Consider the following 19,976-nt stretch of genomic DNA (forward strand, 5'->3'; position numbering starts at 1 on the left):
GGGAGTTCAAGTTTGTGCATCATTTGCAGTTCCCAGAAGGTATAAAGTCGGTACCTTGCTTGTTCATTTGCTAGATCCCTTTTTGGGGAGATTTAGGGCTTTTATAAGCCAGTCTTGGTGACCAACCATGATTGCAAGCATGGTTGGGGGTTGAGGCTTCAGATCTAGGTCCATGAAGGAGTTACAAGGCAGAAAAGCGCTGCTTTTGCACCCATGGAAGCCCCCATGCAACTTAAGAGTCTCTTTTAGAGCCTTTTAGGCTCAAAGTCCCATGCATGCACGTAAAGTTCGTAACTTTACGTGCTAGATCGAGTTTAGGGACGTAGATCTATCATTTAGACAAGAGTTGTACGCCAGAAATCGAAGAAATAGACTTGGACAATATCGACTCGGCGAGTCGTTCTTGGGACTCGACGAGTCCGAGGTTAGACTCCCCTTTTCTATTATGGGTCAAAGAGACCCAGTGGGGTGCTGTAAAGGTTTTAGAGGGTCCAGGGGAGTGACCCAACGTATTGGGCTAAGCCATAGTCCTGGAGTTCATAGGACTCGGCGAGTGCATGAACAGACTCGGCGAGTCCAAGGCAATTTCCCAACTCTTGAAGATGAACTCGACGAGTTGTTCATACAACTCGGCGAGTCGAGTACATGACTGGTTCTTAGGATGAGGATGAACTCGACGAGTTGTTCATACAACTCGACGAGTCGGATGAAGGTTCATTCGATGCTCGTATAGAAGGAGAACTCGTCGAGTCTTTTCTAAACTCGACGAGTAGAGACGTGGATGAGGACAGTTAAAAGGTTAGGGACTCGACGAGTTAGCGGCCCAACTCGGCGAGTCAGGTCAACTGGAAGTTGACTTTGACTTTGACTTTGACTTTGACTTGGACTTGGTCAGGGGTAAAATAGTCATTTTACCCTAAGAGTAGATATCAGATTCTAACTGAGTGTTTTGTCGGGATTATAGCCGAAGGATTTCCGGAGCAGCAGCAGACAGAGGTTTCCCGCACAGATTTCAGCAGCTACTCGTACGAGGTGAGTTACCTTCCAGTAGCGGTGGGTCTACGGCCACAATGTCGGCCCACCAGTAGGAGTTGTATGTTGGATGATCGTCTTTGTGATATCATCTAGGTTTGCTACTACCTGATATGTTGTATGCTGGCATGATATGTTATATGTGATAGTAGTAGAGTTCGGTTGTTAGGACCGAAGGGTAGGTCAGGCACCCTAGATATGTCTGACAGTATGTGATGATATGTTTATATGCTGGCATGATATGTTATATGTGATAGTGGTAGTAGGAGGGGAATAGTCCCCAAGTTCGGTTGTTAGGACCGATGGGTAGTTCGGACACCCCAGATATGTCTGATAGTATATTTATGTTATGATATATGTGATAGTAGCAGTAGGGTGTGGAATAGTCCCCGAGGGTCGGTTGTTAGGACCGACGGGTAGGTCAGCACCCCAGAATGGCTTGACACGGGTAGGTTGGCACCCCAGAATGGTCGTACCGGGTAGGTCGGCACCCCAGAATGGCCGTATCGGGTAGGTCGGGCACCCCTGAATTCCCCGGCAGTATGTATGCTATATGATTGTATGGTATGTGGTACGATTGGGGGAACTCACTAAGCTTCGTGCTTATAGTTTTCAGTTTTGTTTCAGGTACCTCTTCAGCGAAGGGGAAGGATTCGGCGTGGTAGCTGCACATCATACACACATTGGATTCCGCATTATGAGATTTCTTGGGATTGTACTCTGACATTGTTACTACTTTTACGATATGATTTTCAGACATGAGATTATGGTTTTTACGAAATGATATGACTTCATGATATTTTCTTATGAATGTTTTTATAATCAATTAATTAAAATGAAATTTTTGGACTTGAAAAATGGGATGTTACAAAATAGGAGTAAAAGACTAATAGGACTTAGTCAAAGTACCTACTTGGACAAGGTGTTGAAACGTTTCAACATGGAGAATTCCAAGAAAGGAGAATTGTCTATCCAGAGCAATACCAAACTGAGTAAGACTCATAGCCCGAGTACCGATACCGAAATAGCAGAAATGAGTCGAGTACCATATGCTTCTGCAGTTGGCTCGATCATGTATGCTATGAGATGTACTCGCCCTGATGTGGCCTTTTCTTAGAGCATGGTCAACAGATATCAAGGGAATCTTGGTAGAGCTCACTGGACTGCGTTAAAGAGCATTCTTAAGTACCTGCGGAGGACTAAGGACTGGGTCCTTACCCTCGGTGGGAGTGATGACTTGAGAGTTACAGGGTATAGTGACGCCAGCTTTCAGACCAACAGAGATAATTTCCGCTCTCAGTCGGGCTGGGTATTTACCCTAAATGGAGGAGCAGTAACATGGAAAAGTTCCAAACAGGAGACTGTAGCTAATTCAACGTGCAGATCAGAGTTCATAGCAGCAAGTGAAGCGTCGAAGGAGGCAATATGGCTGAAGAACTTCATCTGAGAACTTGGAGTTGTACCAGCTGTAAAGGAGCCTATGGAGATTTTCTGTGACAACGAGGGTGCGGTCGCCTTAACCAAGGAACCGAGGGATCATGGCAGATCCAGGCACATTGACATAAAATATCACTTCATAAGACATCGAGTTAAAGAAGGACTCCTCGATGTAAAGAGGGTATCGTTAGAGGAGAACTCAGCAGATCCCCTTACGAAGGCACCGAGTAGGGTTAAGCATTTGCAGCATGCTAAGAGAATTGGCCCAAGGGATGATATTAGTTTTAGTAATTAGATAGACAGTGAGAAACTTGTAATAAATAAATGTAATTGACATTTGTTGAATAAATAATAAAGTTTTATTTATAAGTAAAGTTACTATCTTTTGTCAATTGTTTATTTTATGTTTCATTTTTGCATGTTTTGACTTCCAGAATAATATGATTATTCAAACTATTCACAGCCGATCATACTTTGGAAGTAGGTTATGAAGTTAGACTGTCATGAATTGGCTTGTAGATTGTCTAAGGTGTTTAGACATAGAAAATGTTTGTTACAACATTCATGAGTGCTCTTGAAATAAGAATTTGAGTATTGGATTAAACCCACACTCAAATGAATCACTTCATGGAATTTATCACGAGTGATAGTGAGACGATAATATCGTATAGTCTTCAAATCAAGATATATGAGTTGTTGATTACGAAAACGCATCAGTAACTTGATGTTATAAAACGTGCTGTTGTGTATAATTTAGAAAGTAATTAGTACAAGTATATAAGTCTAAGTTTATCTGTTCCTTTTATCCTAGGAGGATTAAAAGCGATATCTTGGGCCCCTTGATGAGTTTGTTTTGACTTATGTGTCGGGCCCGGTCAGGACTAAATTGATGTGTTCAATTAAGTTCTATGTCAAACAAATCAGAAATCGGGAAAAAAATAGTTGGACAATGAGTATGACTTTATTCCATGTCTTTGTCCACACGATATCTTGAAGAACAAAGGATTATATGATCACTTATCTAAAGGATGCGTCATTGACTAGATCAGAGTTCAACGACGGCTTTTGAGAGCTACGATTGCTAATCGGATTTTGAAGTCGTACTTGCAATTATAGTTATCAGACTTATCCAACTGGGAGACTGTTGGATTAGGTGTCTAAGCCCATAACTATAATTGGTATGTACTTGACTCGATAGTAGCATGGTCCATTTGGGTTGCCTTCACCGGAGCAATTTGATAGGATGGATATTTGAGAAAGAGGTTATTTGTGATTTATTAATATATTATAAGTATAATATATTAATTGAGAAATCATATTATTTAATTGGTATTGATCAAGAATTAATTTGGAATTAATTTAGTGATCAAAAGAGACTAATTTAATTAACGGGGACTGATTATGTAAATCAGTGATACATATAGTTTGGGCTAATGATCCATGATTGATTAGTAATGGAATAAGCTTATGTGAGAGTCCGTGAAGTGTTAGTCCAAATGAGTTATTGGATTAAAAGCCTAAGTGAATGAATTAGGGTTTACAAGTGACCCTTGGAATTCTACACTATAAATGTAACCCCTAAGCCCTAAAATCGGATACACAAGTATTCTAAGAAGAAGCTAGCCGATTTTGGTGCCTCCAAGCTCTCTCTCATTGTCCTCCATTGTTCTTGGTGTTTGTGACTAATTTGAGGCATCACATTTGAGGTGCTAAGCTCGTGTAAGACCAAGTTCTACAAGCTACAACAAAAAGGTAATCATCTTACTTGGTTTTATGTATCAATTATCAAAGTTGTATGCTAGTTAGGCTCCATGCTTTGGAAAAATGAAATTGCATGTATAACTTGAGAAAACTTAGATCCAAAGCATCTAGGGTTGTATGTGCACCATAGGATTGTTATAGTGCTCAAACTCATCAGTTTCATCTTGAGCACATGAGCATTCATAGAAGAACCCTTATCCATTTTGCAACCGATAAATTTAGTCAAGGTTTCAAAGCGTTCCTACTTTTTTTGAACCCGAAACACGAGTTTTAGTTGTTGGATTATATCGAATGCTTTGTGGAATTCAAAAGTCTTTTGAATCTTCGGGAACATAGAGGCAAGCATGATACAAGCCACCTCAATCGAATCATTTATATATTACACGAGTTAAAAAGATTATAAAACAACCATAAGGTGTTTAAGGGTAACAAGCTTTGAAACCTTTGATACCACTCGGAATAGGGAGTTTAAGACGACGGGAAATACAAAGAGTGTGATATTCTCTATTGGTATTCACCAACAAGTTCAAGCCACTAAGAATGCTAGTTCTCACTTGTATTTATAACTTCTTAATCCTTTAAGAACAAAACACAATTTAGTTTTAAAGGAGAAACACTCAAATCACCAACACTTTCACTAGTCTTCTTAAGAGAGAAATAGGAGATAGGAGAGTGTATTTTTAGCCAAGGGGAAAAAGAAGAAAAAGCCCATCAAAAGAAAGCCTTTATTTCTCTTATTTATATATATATATATATATATATATATATATACACACACACACACACACAATCTAAGGGCTATACCTTCATCATGGTCTAAGGTAAGGCTTTTAAGAAGCATGGTGTGTGTAAGAGTTAGATAAATAGGAAATGCCCATCCATACTTGGGTGGGTTCGACTGAAAACAAGAGAATGAGAATGGTGTAGTGGTTTACACTCCATCACATTTCCCACATGTACGTGTTTTAATTTAATGAATGCAAAGGGATCCAAAACTTTGTACATGACATATTAATTCACACCTTATGAGTTAATACTTTTGACACACTCTACATATAATATTATTTTCAAAAGATAATAATTTTTCCAATTTAAATAGAAGAATTGATAATATTTATTAATAATCAAATTCTAATAAATATTCAATAAGTGACTACTTGCTAAAGGTGTGACCTTTAGGATCGTATGTCAATTGACAATATTATCCCAAGATGATTATTGAGCATATAGATCCAACATCAAGATAGTTTGACCCTGTCAGCTTCTCTCTTGAGAGGATTGTAGTAGTGAGAAGTTGTAGACAAATTTTTGTTTGGAGATATCTAAAAAAAGAGAGTTTAGTTAGTCTGATTAATCCTTACAAAAATAATTACCCAATTCAAAATATTTAATAAAGGTTAGGACCCATATTCCACTTCTAGATGTGAAGAGGTATGTCTGTAACATCCCAACCGTCAGGTATTATTAATTTTTCCTTTTAGACTTCATTTTTAAGGTCTACTCGACGAGTTGGCGCTATGACTCGTCAAGTAGCATCGGGCCAGGACACGTCAATTAATGAGTGACTCGTCGAGTCGGCATGGGGGACACGACGAGTAGGAGCTGGCAGTGGAAACCCTAATTTTCAGGGTTTTGCACCCTATATATTGGTTCATTAGCGCCTCCCACTATCCTCTATCACACTCTTGAGACAGAAAATAGAAAAATTAGAAAAAATCCAAGCCCAAATTGATTTAAATAATCAGTTCATTTTTTTATGGACCACAATTATAGCTAAACTTAGAGGTCAAAAAAACTCTCCCATAAACCCTAATTGTCGTGAGTGAGAGCTTGGAGAGTGTTTTGGAGCTTTGGGGAGTGACTTTTGTGAAGGAAATTTGTAGATCAAGAGGCTAGCATCAAGATTTCTGTGTGGATCCAGAGTCTACTTCAGTTTGGGCACGTTTTGGAGGTAACTAGCTGTTACCTTAACCTCTTTTTCTTCTAAGAATCATTCATATGTGAAAACTACTTTAGTTATTCATGAAGGGATTTTGGTATGGGAGCTAGATCTGAAGTTGAAACTTCAGATCTGAACCTTTTTTGAGTCCTAAGTCCATAAAGTTTCCAGCTCTTGCAAGGATGAGACTCTCCCAAGGTGTAAAGCTCCATTAGAAGCTTAGATTGGTCATTTAGAGCCTTTAGGGCCTTGCATATGTGTAAAGTTTGCAACTTTACGTGATAAACATGCCTTAGAAGCTTGGATCTGTAATCTGGAACCTTGGCATGGCTTAAAAAGTGTCTGCATGGATGAAGGTCTGCAAGGACTCGGCGAGTTGCATAGTCAACTCAGCGAGTCATATGAAGATGGTCTTGAACTCGTCGAGTTGATGAACAAACTCGTCGAGTCCGTTGAAGATTGCCTTGAACTCGGCGAGTCGTTCGAAGACTCGGTGAGTCGGCTAGGGTTTCTCCCAATTCTTGGACACGTATGAACTCGGCGAGCTAAAGGGGAACTCGACGAGCTAATCAAGGATTTCACGACTTCTCGAGTTCAGGAAGGACTCGACGAGTCGATGGTCTGCACTCGACGAGTCGAGTCAACATGGACTGTTGACTATGACTGGGGACTTTGACTTTGACCAAGAGTTAACCAGTTGACTTCTGAGAGTATTCTGGTAATTTGGAGATTTACAATAAAGGGTTTTATGGTAACGATAGGTGGTGGAGTTCGTGTTGGTGATCTGGGAGTTGAGCTTCTAGTTTCAGACGACAGTTGCGAGGTGAGTTTTCCTCACTATACTCAAGGGTCTAAGACACCAAGGCCGGCCCTTTGGATTATTATATGGTTATGTTATGCTAGTATGATCTGTTAGATCAGTATCGTAGAGGGTAGGATAATATTATATGATATGTGGTATGATCTGTTAGATTGGCATCCTGGTAGATAGGATGGTGTTATGTGCTATGTGGTAAGATCCGTTAGATCAAGTATTGTCTATAGACTGTTATGTGATTATCTATTATATGTGCACATGTTTGTTTGGCGGTTGAGGCTTATCTGCTTGGTGCGAAGGCCAATAGACCTGGGCATTCCAACCTGTAGGTTGTGGGCCGTGAGTATTCCATCCCGAGGATAATTGGACTCAGAGTATGTGGGCATTCCAACCTGTTGGTTGTGGGCCTGGGGTATTCCAACCTGATGGTTGATTGGACCCATAGTGTGTTGGCAATCCAACCTGTTGGTTGTGGGCCTGGGGTATTCCAACCCGATGGTTGATTGGACCCATAGTATGCTGTTATGATTCTATGTGTATTGTTGCGGGTATGGGTATTTTGGGGGAACTCACTAAGCCCTCGGACTTACAGTTTCAGTTTATTGTTTCAGGTACATCAGGGGATCACGGCAAGGCGAAGGCGTGATCGTACAACTCCTCATGTTTTGTCTATGTTTCTGGGAAAACTCTGATAGTATACATTTTGAAAACAAAGTTGTAATGATTTTTAATGGTTTGAAATGTTTTAAAAGTTTAAATTGGTTGAAAATTTTTGGGTGTTACAAGTTGGTATCAGAGCCTTGGTTTGAGTGAATTGGAGGAACATGCGTGTGAATCCAGTCTAAAATCAAGGAAAGGTTTTCAAAATGATTTCTAAAATGGTTTTCAAAATAAGTAAATGAGGATACATGATGTATGATCAGCCGGAGCCAGTAAGTAGCCCCAAAATACCATACAGTTATTTGATTATGTGATATGTTAGAACAGCATGCTAGTGCTAGGCTAGGGGTCTTCAGGAATTGCATGATAGAATTGCCTGATTGTATGATGCCTGATAGCCTAGGGTTTCCCTTATATGAAATTGACATCATTACTGTAGTTGCTTAGTCTACGCATCACGGCCGTACATAATTAAGATCTTATAGCCTAAGAATGTTTGATTTAGCCTTATGTTATGTTCTTGTTTGATTGGGAGCTTAGGGTAGGATTGGATATTCGAAACGCTATAGGGTCTAGTGTTATGTATGACTAGCATACACTAGGGCTGCAGGGGTTGATGGAAGTTTCATGGATGGGTGAGTTGTAGGGGACCGGTAGGTCAGTTGTGAGACGGTTAGCCTTCCTCTAGGAGTGAGGATTGAGTGTTCTCTATGATATGTATGTTGTTAGGGTGTTGTGGTGATACTTGAGACAAATATGGGTAGGTGTGGAAGGTAGTATGGGCCCATACTACTGAAAGCATAGGACCTATACGCGTAGCAAGGAAGTCACAACCCCTAGGGATTAGTCGGGAGTTGGTTCCCAGTTACTTATGCGGATTCTCTGATATCTTCCTGTTATGTTTCAGAATGGCAGTTACGAGGCGTTTCACGTCGGGGTCCGGATCAATATCAGGAAGGGTGATCAGGAGGCCCCAGTGGCACCTGAGGTTATCGGCCAGGAGGGGCCAATGTTGACAGAGGATCGGGTCAGGGAAATCATCCGCGAGGAGGTGGTCGAGATTGTCCGGGGTCAGATTTTGGAGTTGTTCGGGACTATTAAGTCTGCTATGATGGAGTATTTCGACGACAGATATGCAGACCTCGCTGAGACAGCTGCCGCTGCAGCCACCGCGGCTGTAACAGCGGCGGGAGGGGGATCGGGGCGAGTTTTTCAGTACAGGGACTTCGATAACACGAAGCCCCCTACTTTTGATGGGACACAGGATCCCATCAAGGCTATGAGGTGGATCTCGGATGTGGAGGGGTGTTTCTTCACCTGCGCGTGTCCTACTGACCAGAAGGTCAGGTGTGCTCTGAACCTGCTAAGGTCCGGGGCCAAGGACTAGTGGAGGCTTGCGACTGGGTCGTACACTGATGACCAGAGAGTTGCTGTTACTTGGGAGCAGTTCAGAGACATGTTCCGCGCCCGTTACATTCTGCGGGTCGAGCGGGAGCGTTTAGCACATGAGTTTTTGAGTTTGAGATAGGATGGGGAGTCGGTGACGGAGATCACCCGTATGTTCACTGAGAGGGCGATGTTTTGCCTGGAGTTTGCTTCCAAGCAAGCTCAGATGACCCGTTATCTGAGCATGCTCAAGACTGACATCCGTCAGTTTGTGTCTACCCATCGATGTGATACACTTCTGGAGTTGCAGGAGGCCGCTAGACGGCGTGAGTTGGAGATTGAGCTGCAGTTGAGGGAGCAGCGGCAGGCCCCGACACAGTCACAGCCGGCGCCAAAGTGGTCCAAGACCGTTGATACGAGGACTGGGGGACAGCCAGGCCGCACTTGTGGGAAGTGCGGGAAGGCTCATTCAGGGATGTGCCGGACAGGGAGTGGGTGCCACCGATGTGGCAAGCAGGGCCATTTGGCCAGGGATTGCAGGCAGCCGACTCCGACTTCCGGAGTCAGGCTTTGCTATCATTGTGAGCAGGTGGGCCATACGAAGGCCCAGTGTCCTCTACTAGCCGCCAAGCCGGCGCAGGCTCCAGCGCCGACTACCTTGAGGATCACGGATGGGAGACCAGTCAGGGCAGAGCCTCCGAAGGCTCAGGGTCGTGTTTTCCAGTTAACCGCAGAGGAGGCCAGGGCAGCGCCACATGTGGTTGTCAGTATGTTTATCCCCTCTATCTCATTTATTATAATTGTGTTATGCTTATCTGTTGTACCTGTGATTAGGTACGTTTTTAGTGAACTCTTTGCCTGCTTTGGTTTTATTTGACTCGGGGGCGAGTCGGTCTTTCGTATCTCAGTCATTTAGTAGGGAGTTCAGTGTGCCAGTGGGTGAGTTAGAGTGTCCGTTGCGAGTGTCTATCGCCAACGAACACGGGGTTTCTGCTTCTTCGGTTTATCGAGGGTGTGATTTGGAGATTTTCGGGGTGTCCTTCCCGATAGATTTGATTCCGATTCCCATGAGGGAGGTGTGCGTGATTGTAGGCAAGGATTGGCTCAGTCGGTTCGTTGCTATGATTGATTGCGAGGGCCAGCGAGTGGTAGTTCGAACCCCAAGTGGGGGAGAAATGACTGTATATGGTGAGGGCACCAGAGTGGGATCAGGGTTTTGTTCAGCTGCTAGGGCTCGACAATACATTCAGCACGGGTGTGCGGTTTATCTAGCGTATGTGGTAGATACACGGGTCAGGGATCAGATTTCGGTTTCCGATGTACCGGTGGTCAGGGAGTTTGCAGATGTGTTTCCGGAGGAGTTGCCGGGGATGCCTCCGGAGAGGCAGGTCGAGTTCAGGATCGACCTGGTGCCAGGTGCGGCACCTATCGCTAAGGCGCCGTATCGATTGGCACCGCCAGAGATGCAGGAGCTGTCGTCACAGCTACAGGAACTGCTAGGCAAGAAGTTCATTCGTCCGAGCAGTTCTCCATGGGGAGCACCGATTCTTTTTGTCTGGAAGAAGGACGGTTCGCACCGGATGTGCATTGACTACCGGGAGTTGAATAAATTAACGGTGAAGAACCGTTACCCACTCCCGAGGATAGACGATCTCTCCGATCAGTTGCAGGGTGCATCTTGGTTTTCCAAGATAGACTTGAGGTCTGGGTATCATCAGGTCAGGGTCATAGAGGAGAACGTGGAGAAGACCGCGTTCCGAACTCCTTATGGACATTACGAGTTCGTGGTGATGCCGTTTGGGCTCACCAACGCGCCAGCGGTGTTCATGGACCTGATGAATTGGGTCTGTAGACCGATGCTCGATCGCTCGGTCATAATGTTTATAGATGATATCTTGGTGTATTTCAAGACCCGAGAACAGCATGAGGAGCATCTACGGGAGTTGTTGGGAGTTCTGAGACGAGAATGGTTGTACGCCAAGTTCTCGAAGTGTGAGTTTTGGCTACAAGAGGTCCAGTTCCTCGGACATCTCGTTAGCCAAGAGGGGATATTTGTCGATCCGGCCAAAATCGAGGCGGTTATGCAATGGGAGGTTCCGAAATCTCCCTTAGTCGGATCGAGCAGACCATTCAGACCCGATATGTTGAGGGCGTGTGTCAGAGCGAGCGGACCATTCAGACCCGGAGGAGCTTAGTCGGATCCACAGTACTTTCCACGTTTCGCAGTTGCGAAAGTGCATTGTGGACCCGGAGGCAGTGGTGCCACTGGATGACATTCAGGTTGATGAGCGCCTGAATTATATTGAGAGGCCGATTGCCGTTTTGGAAAGGAAAGTGAAAGTCCTGCGCTACAAGGAGGTTCCGTTGGTAAATATACAATGGGAGCATCGGAGGGGATCCGAGTGGACATGGGAGTCGGAGGCTGAGATGAGGGAGCATTACCCGAAGTTATTCGCTACAGCTGACTTCGAGGACGAAGTTTAAGTCAAGTGGGGGAGAATTGTAACATCCCAACCGTCAGGTATTATTAATTTTTATTTTTTGACTTCATGTTTAAGGTCTACTCGACGAGTTGGCGCTATGACTCGTCGAGTAGCAGCGGGCCAGGACACGTCAATTAATGAGTGACTCGTCGAGTCGGCATGGGGGACTCGACGAGTAGGAGCTGGCAGTGGAAACCCTAATCTTTAGGGTTTTGCACCCTATATATTGGACCATTAGCGCCTCCCACTGTTCTCTATCACCCTCTTGAGACCCAGAAACCATAATTGCCGTGAGTGAGAGCTTGGAGAGTGTTTTGGAGCTTTGGGGAGTGACTTTTGTGAAGGAAATTTGTAGATCAAGAGGCTAGCATCAAGATTCCTGTGTGGATCCAGAGTCTACTTCAGTTGGGCACGTTTTGGAGGTAACCAGCTGTTACCTTAACCTCTTTTTCTTCTAAGAATCATTCATATGTGAAAACTAGGGCTTTATTTAGTTATTCATGAAGGGATTTTGGTATGGGAGCTAGATCTGAAGTTGAAACTTCAGATCTGAACCTCTTTTGAGTCCTAAGTCCATAAAGTTTCCAGCTCTTGCAAGGATGAGACTCTCCCAAGGTGTAAAGCTCCATTAGAAGCTTAGATTGATCATTTAGAGCCTTTAGGGCCTTGCATATGTGTAAAGTTTGCAACCTTACGTGATAAACATGCCTTAGAAGCTTGGATCTGTAATCTGGAACCTTGGCATGGCTTAAAAAGTGTCTGCATGGATGAAGGTCTGCAAGGACTCGGCGAGTTGCATAGTCAACTCGGCGAGTCATATGAAGATGGTCGTGAACTCGGCGAGTCCGTTGAAGATTGCCTTGAACTCGACGAGTTGTTCGAAGACTCGGCGAGCCGGCTAGGGTTTCTCCCAATTCTTGGACACGTATGAACTCGGCGAGCTAAAGGGGAATTCGACGAGCTAATCAAGGATTTCACGACTTCTCGAATTCAGGAAGGACTCGACGAGTCGATGGTCTGCACTCGATGAGTCGAGTCAACATGGACTGTTGACTATGATTGGGGACTTTGACTTTGACCAAGAGTTGACCAGTTGACTTCTGAGAGTATTCTGGTAATTTGGAGATTTACAATAAAGGGTTTTATGGTAACGATAGGTGGTGGAGTTCGTGTTGGTGATCCGGGAGTTGAGCTTCTAGTTTCAGACGACAGTTGCGAGGTGAGTTTTCCTCACTATACTTAAGGGTCTAAGACACCAAGGCCGGCCCTTTGGATTATTATATGGTTATGTTATGCTAGTATGATCTGTTAGATCAGTATCGTAGAGGGTAGGATAATATTATATGATATGTGGTATGATCTGTTAGATTGGCATCCTGGTAGATAGGATGGTGTTATGTGCTATGTGGTAAGATCCGTTAGATCAAGTATTGTCTATAGACTGTTATGTGATTATCTATTATATGTGCACATGTTTGTTTGGCGGTTGAGGCTTATCTGCTTGGTGCGAAGGCCAATAGACCTGGGCATTCCAACCTGTAGGTTGTGGGCCGTGAGTATTCCATCCCGAGGATGATTGGACTCAGAGTATGTGGGCATTCCAACCTGTTGGTTGTGGGCCTGGGGTATTCCAACCTGATGGTTGATTGGACCCATAGTGTGTTGGCAATCCAACCTGTTGGTTGTGGGCCTGGGGTATTCCAACCCGATGGTTGATTGGACCCATAGTATGCTGTTATGATTCTATGTGTATTGCTGCAGGTATGGGTATTTTAGGGGAACTCACTAAGCTCTCGGGCTTACAGTTTCAGTTTATTGTTTCAGGTACATCAGGGGATCGCGGCAAGGCGAAGGCGTGATCGTACAGCTCCTCATGTTTTGTCTATGTTTCTGGGAAAACTCTGATATTATACATTTTGAAAACAAACTTGTAATGATTTTTAATGGTTTGAAATGTTTTAAAAGTTTAAATTCGTTGAAAATTTTTGGGTGTTACAATGTCTTAATTACACCAAGAAGCTATTTAGGTAAGCAATATTGTTTGTAAATTTCAATCTTTATGAAACTCTTAAATCTATCATGATTCAATGATTTATAGTCAGTGACATGTTTAATTTTACTCATGCTAGGTATGTCATGGATCAAAATCTTGGATGGTAAATTGGCCATGCAAAAGCCATGTGACACACTACCCAATATTCTCGAGTTATCGAGACTATCACATCAATTTGGCTAAAGCTTAAACAATGCGTTGTCCGCAACACTTCCCACACCAAAAGACTATTATGTATGTGTGTGATTTTTCATGGGTAGCATCCCATTTGTATTTTATAAAACGGGCTTTTGTTTTGTTTAGTTAAAACATTTTAACTAATCTTTTTGGAAATTGATAATTTTTAAACCCTTCTAAAATTTGTTTTATAAAACATTTTTGTAACGACCCAATTTTCAAGTCCAAAAATTTCTTTTTAATAAATTGACTCATAAAACATTCATAAGAAAATACTGTGAAAACACATCATCTCATAAAACAATGTATCATGTCTAAAAACCCAAGTCATAAAATAATAACATATCAGAGTACAATCCCAGAAAACTCCATGCGGAAATCATGTGTGTGTGTGATGCGATGCTACGCCGCCTGCTCCTTTCCCTTAGACGAAGAGGTACCTGAAACCAAAACCGAAACCGTAAGCACAAAGCTTAGTGAGTTCCCCCATCATACCACATACCATACAATATCCTCGGTATCTTTCAACCGATAATCATCGTCGGTATCTTTCAACCGGTAATCCTCATCGGTATCTTTCAACCGATAATCATCACATACCATACAATATCCTCGGTATCTTTCAACCGGTAATCATCGTCGGTATCTTTCAACCGGTAACTGTCATCGGTATCTTTCAACCGGTAACTGGGAACTATTCCACCCCCTACCACTAGCATACAACAACAAGATATAAACATACAGTCAGGCATATCCGGGTACTGACCCACCCTTCGGTCCAAAGGACCGCTATCAGGGAAACCAATCCCTAACATACACGTAACATATCATACAGATAAAACTCATGACCAAAGCATGTAACCAGACCAAGATAGTTATCACAAAGACAACCATCTTCTAAATACTCCTCTTTGGTGGGCCGGCATTGTGGCCTTAGACCCACCCCTACTGGAAGGTAACTCACCTCGTACGAGAAACTGCTGATAAGCTGTGCGGGAAACTTCCGTCCGCTGCTGCTCCGGAAATCCTCCGGCTACAATCCCCACAAAACACTCAGTTAGAAACTGATATCTACTCTTAGGGTAAAATGACCATTTTACCCCTAACCAAGTCCAAGCCAAAGTCAACTTCCAGTTGACCCGACTCGCCGAGTTGGGCCGTCAACTCGTCGAGTCCCTTCCCTTTACTCGTCCTTATCCACGACTCGACTCGTCGAGTTTGGCAACGACTCGACGAGTTCCCCTTCCTTACGAAAATCAATGAACCTTCATCCGACTCGCCGAGTCGGATGAACACTCGCCGAGTTCACCTTCAACTGATGAACAAGTCCTGACCTTGACTCGCCGAGTTGTATGAACAACTCGTCGAGTTCATCTCCAAACATAAGGAGATTGCCTTGGACTCGCCGAGTCTGTTCTAGCACTCGTCGAGTCCCATGAACTCCAAGTCTAAAATTAAGTCCAATGCGTTGGGTTACTCTTTCTGTCCTGCTACAACCCTTCTAACACCCAACTGAGTCCTTCTGACCCTCAACAGATATGGGACTCAAAGCCTTGGACTCATCGAGTCCCAAGAACGGACTCGCCGAGTTGATAATATCTACACCCTAAATCCTCGATTTCTGATGTACAACACTTGACCAAAAGATAGATCTAAGCTCCTTCAATCGTTCTAGCACGTAAAGTTACAAACTTTACGTGCATGCATGGGACTTTGAGCTCAAAAGGACATAAAATAAGCTCTAGTGTTGCATGGGGCCTTCCTTGGGTGCAAAAGCAACCCAAATCTGCCTTGTGACCCCTATAAAGACCTGATTCCAAAGCCTCAACCCCCAACCATGTTTGCAATCATGGTTGGTTACCAAAAATGGCTTATAAAAGCCCTAAATCTCCCCAAAAAGGGATCTATCAAATGAAAGAGCAAGGTACAGACTTTATACCTCTCAAAGACTGCAAATGATGAACCAAACTCGAATCCTTCAGTCTCCTCTTGATCATTCTATGCTCTTCCTTCTTCCTTGAGGTCAAAACCCACAAAAAATCACTCAAAAGCCTTAGATCTTGCACCAAAACACTTAGGGTTTGCTATGGAGGGTTTCTGGGAGCATAAAGGGACGATGGAGGCTGCATAAGGTTGTTTAAATAGGGTACAAACCCTCATATTAGGGTTTTGTCCAGTCAGAGCCTACTCGTCGAGTCCGGGACCCGACTCGACGAGTCCATCACTTAAATCCCGCGCCTCATCCCGCTTCTACTCGACGAGTCGGTCCTTCAACTCGCCGAGTCCAATGCCAAAAATGTAAAATACTTAAATAAAAATACATACCAAGAACCAGGTGCTACAATTTTACAATTTTCAATATTGTTTGCAAATTATTTTGTTAACTTTTATCAATTATTTTTGTGTTTCTCAAATTTATTTTTTAAATAACCATGCAAAACATAAAACAAACACACCATGCATGCAAACAATTAAATGCGACATTTATCTCATTCCTATGCATTTTCCCGTGAGACAATACGCATGAAAACATGGTCATTTCTAAGTCCAAAACAACCACATGAACGCTGACTCCTACTTGCTTCATCATCAAGTTTTCATGTTTAGATAAACTCCTTGAGACTAGGGGTGCAAACGAGCCAAGCTACTTGCGAGCTACTCGAGATCGGATCGTTAAAAGCTCGACTCGAAACCGATTTTAAACGAGCCCGAGCCGAGCTCGAGCTTAATATTAAGCTTGTTTATTAAACGAGCTCGAGCTCAAGCCTATGTCACAAAGCTCGATTAGGCTCACGAGCCTAAACGAGCCTTTATATAATATTATTTATTATTATTTATATATATTAAAATAAAAACATATTAGGGGAATTATGAATTTCGGGTATTAGTAAACGAGCTTTTTAACGAGCTCGAGCCGAGCTTAAGCTTATTTAGGCACGCCTGATAAAAACGAGTCGAGCCCGAGCCCGAGCTGAGCTTGTATAACTCTTTACGAGCTCGAGCCGAGCTCAGTAAAAGAAAGCTTGAATCGAGCCGAGCTCGAGCTCGAGCCTCATATAACTTAAACGAGCCCGAGCCGAGCTTGGCCAGGCTCGGGCTCTGCTCGGCTCGTTTGCACCCCTACTTGAGACTCCAATCTCTATGATTTCGTTTGGTGATCTTTAATCTTTTTTTTTTTTTTACTATATTTTCTAATCTAGTACAAATATCCTAACTAATCTATTACAATACAATTAACAGGAAATTTTACATTACAAAATAAATAATTAAAACGACACATAGGTCGCAATATTACAATTTTAAAATACCCGAAATCCACCAAATAAACATTATAAACACGGGTCTAGTTGAGACAAGTGTTACATGATCCATACAATTTAAAACAATATATATATATATATATATATATATATATATATATATATATATATATATATATATATATATAAAATAGGGAAATCTTCAGAAAAGTCCCAATATTTTTGGAAAAGTTACACGTTAGTCTCAAGATTTTTTTTTGAACGAAAAAGTCCTGAAAACCGGCAAAAATTTGCAGTTTGACCATTTTTGACCGGTTGAAACCGGTACCATATAAATCTGGGACTATTTCGTAAACTAACCCAAAATATTAGGACTTTTCTGTAAACAAAAAATATTATGATTTTTCTGTAAACAAAAATATTAGGACTTTTCTACAAACAAAACTCTTATTATTATTATTACTATTATTATTATTATTATTATTATAAATATAAATAAGAATTCTATTTTTTGAACTTATTATTATTAATATTGTTACTAATACATATAAATGCATTTAAATGAAAAAAAAATATTAATGACATTATTTAAGGGTGGAGGTGGAGGAGATGGTGATGCTTTTAGCATTGAAATAATGAATGTTTACTTGTATATTTTTACTTTGTATATGATCATTTCACTTTTGTTATTATTGTTTTCAATTCAGAATAATAATACTTAACAATTTAAAAGAAGTTGCATATTTGTAAAATTGTTTATAAATAGTTTAAGGTAGAATGATTTCTCACTTTGTATATAAAAATGTTTAAGGTAGAAGGATTACTTTCCAAATCCAACAGATCCACTACAAACATCTACATAGGTTGCCCATATCAAAATTCAAAAATATTAATTACAATATCTTGCTTGATAAAAATTAATATGATATGTTTTTTGGATTAATACTTTTGAATTTTGATTAATACTTTTGAATTATTCCTATTACTTTTTATTAAACAAGATATTGTAATTAATACTTTTGAATTTTGATATGAGTTACCTATGTAGATGTTTGTAGTGGATTTGTTGGATTTAGAAAGTAATTCTTCTACCTTAAACAATTTTATATACAAAGTGAGAAACCCTTCTACCTTAAACTATTTATAAACAATTTTACAAATATGCAACATCTTTTAAATTGTTAAGTATTAATATTCTGAATTGAAAACAATAATAACAAATGTGAAATGACCATATCCAAGTAAAAATATACAAGACATTCACGATTTCAATGCTAAAAGAATCATCATCTCCTCCACCTCCACACTTAAACAATAACATTAATATTATTTTTTTATTTAAATGCATTTATGTGTATTAGTAACAATATTAATAATAACAAGTTCACAAAATAGTATTCTTATTTATATTTTTAATAATAATAATAATAATAATAATAATAATAATAATAAGGGTTTTGTTTGTAGAAAAGTCAAAATATTTTTGTTTACAGAAAAATCATAATATTTTTTGTTTACAAAAAAGTCCAAATATTTTAGGTTAGTTTACGAAATAGTCCCAAATTAATTTGGTACCGGTTTCAACCGGTCAAAAAGGGTCAAACTGCAAATTTTTGCCGGTTTTCAGGACTTTTTCGTTCAAAAAAAAAATCTTGGGACTAAAGTGTAACTTTTCCGAAAATATTGAGACTTTTCTAAAGATTTCCCTATATATATATATATATATATATATGGAAATCTTCAGAAAAGTCCCAATATTTTCGGAAAAGTTACATTTTAGTCCCAAGATTTTTTTTTTGAACGAAAAAGTCCTGAAAACCTGCAAAAATTATATATATATATATATATATATATATATATATATATATATATATATATATATATATAAGTGTATTTAGCATTTTCATTACAACAACAAAGTGTCAAAAGAATCTGACCAACAACAATATGAACTAAAATAAATATTCAGCAGTTTTAGCGATAGATTTAACCAAAAACCCATCAACACTATTTTAACGTAATACTAAACTCCGTTAAAAACGACAATTTGTAGCATGTTGCTTCATAAAATCATGTTTTTTAAAAAAAAGTTTTGATTAAGATCAAAGATATACACTTTGACATTGTTTGGTAGTTATTTACTTATTTATGATAAATAATAAAAATGTTCTTTTTTCTATTATTGAAAACAACCATGTTTTCCCGAAACCACATATTTGTTCTTAAAATTTCAAAGTTATTATTATTTATACATTTTTTCCTAAAGAAATCTCTCTTTTATGTCCAAAATGTTTTCGAAGTGTCTAATATGATCGGTTTCAACCAAATATCTATCGTATATAATTTTCATTTACTATGTTAGTGTAACCTTTTGTTAGATTTTAATAAAATAAAATATTATTTTTGAAAATTTTAGAATCATTTATCGGATTTCAAACTTGTTTTTGAATTTCCCAATTTCTTTTTCAGGACTTCGAATTTTGGTCTGGAATATGAAATTGTAGGAAATGTATATTTTTATCAGAAAATACTTTTTGTCGGTTCAAAATGCTCGATTCCACACCTATTAGTTATTATTATTTTTTTAAATAAACAAATTATTTTCTTTAAAGACAAAATTGCAAAAATGGTCCCTGTGGTTGACAAAATTATGTAGTTTTAGTCCAAAAAAGTTTGGTGGTGCATCAATGGGGATACTTTGTGTGGTTTTGGTCCCTATGGTTAACATTTTTGTATAGTTTTGGTCCATACCTCACCTAAAATGACCAATATACCTTTACATATTTCTTTTTTAATTTCTTTTATTTTATTTATTATTATTTCAATTAAAAAAAAGAAAAAGAAAAGGAAATCACCACCCCACCCCCACCCCCTACACCACGCCCTACGCTCTTTCTCTCTCTCTCTCTCTCTCTCTCTCAACATAATCGGTCTATCCTCTCCTTTTCTTCTACCGGTGCTCGGAAACCAC

Source organism: Lactuca virosa, chromosome 2 (genome assembly GCF_052849685.1).
Source record: "Lactuca virosa cultivar CGN04683 chromosome 2, Lactuca_virosa_CGN04683_v6, whole genome shotgun sequence".
Classification (NCBI taxonomy): domain Eukaryota; kingdom Viridiplantae; phylum Streptophyta; class Magnoliopsida; order Asterales; family Asteraceae; genus Lactuca; species Lactuca virosa.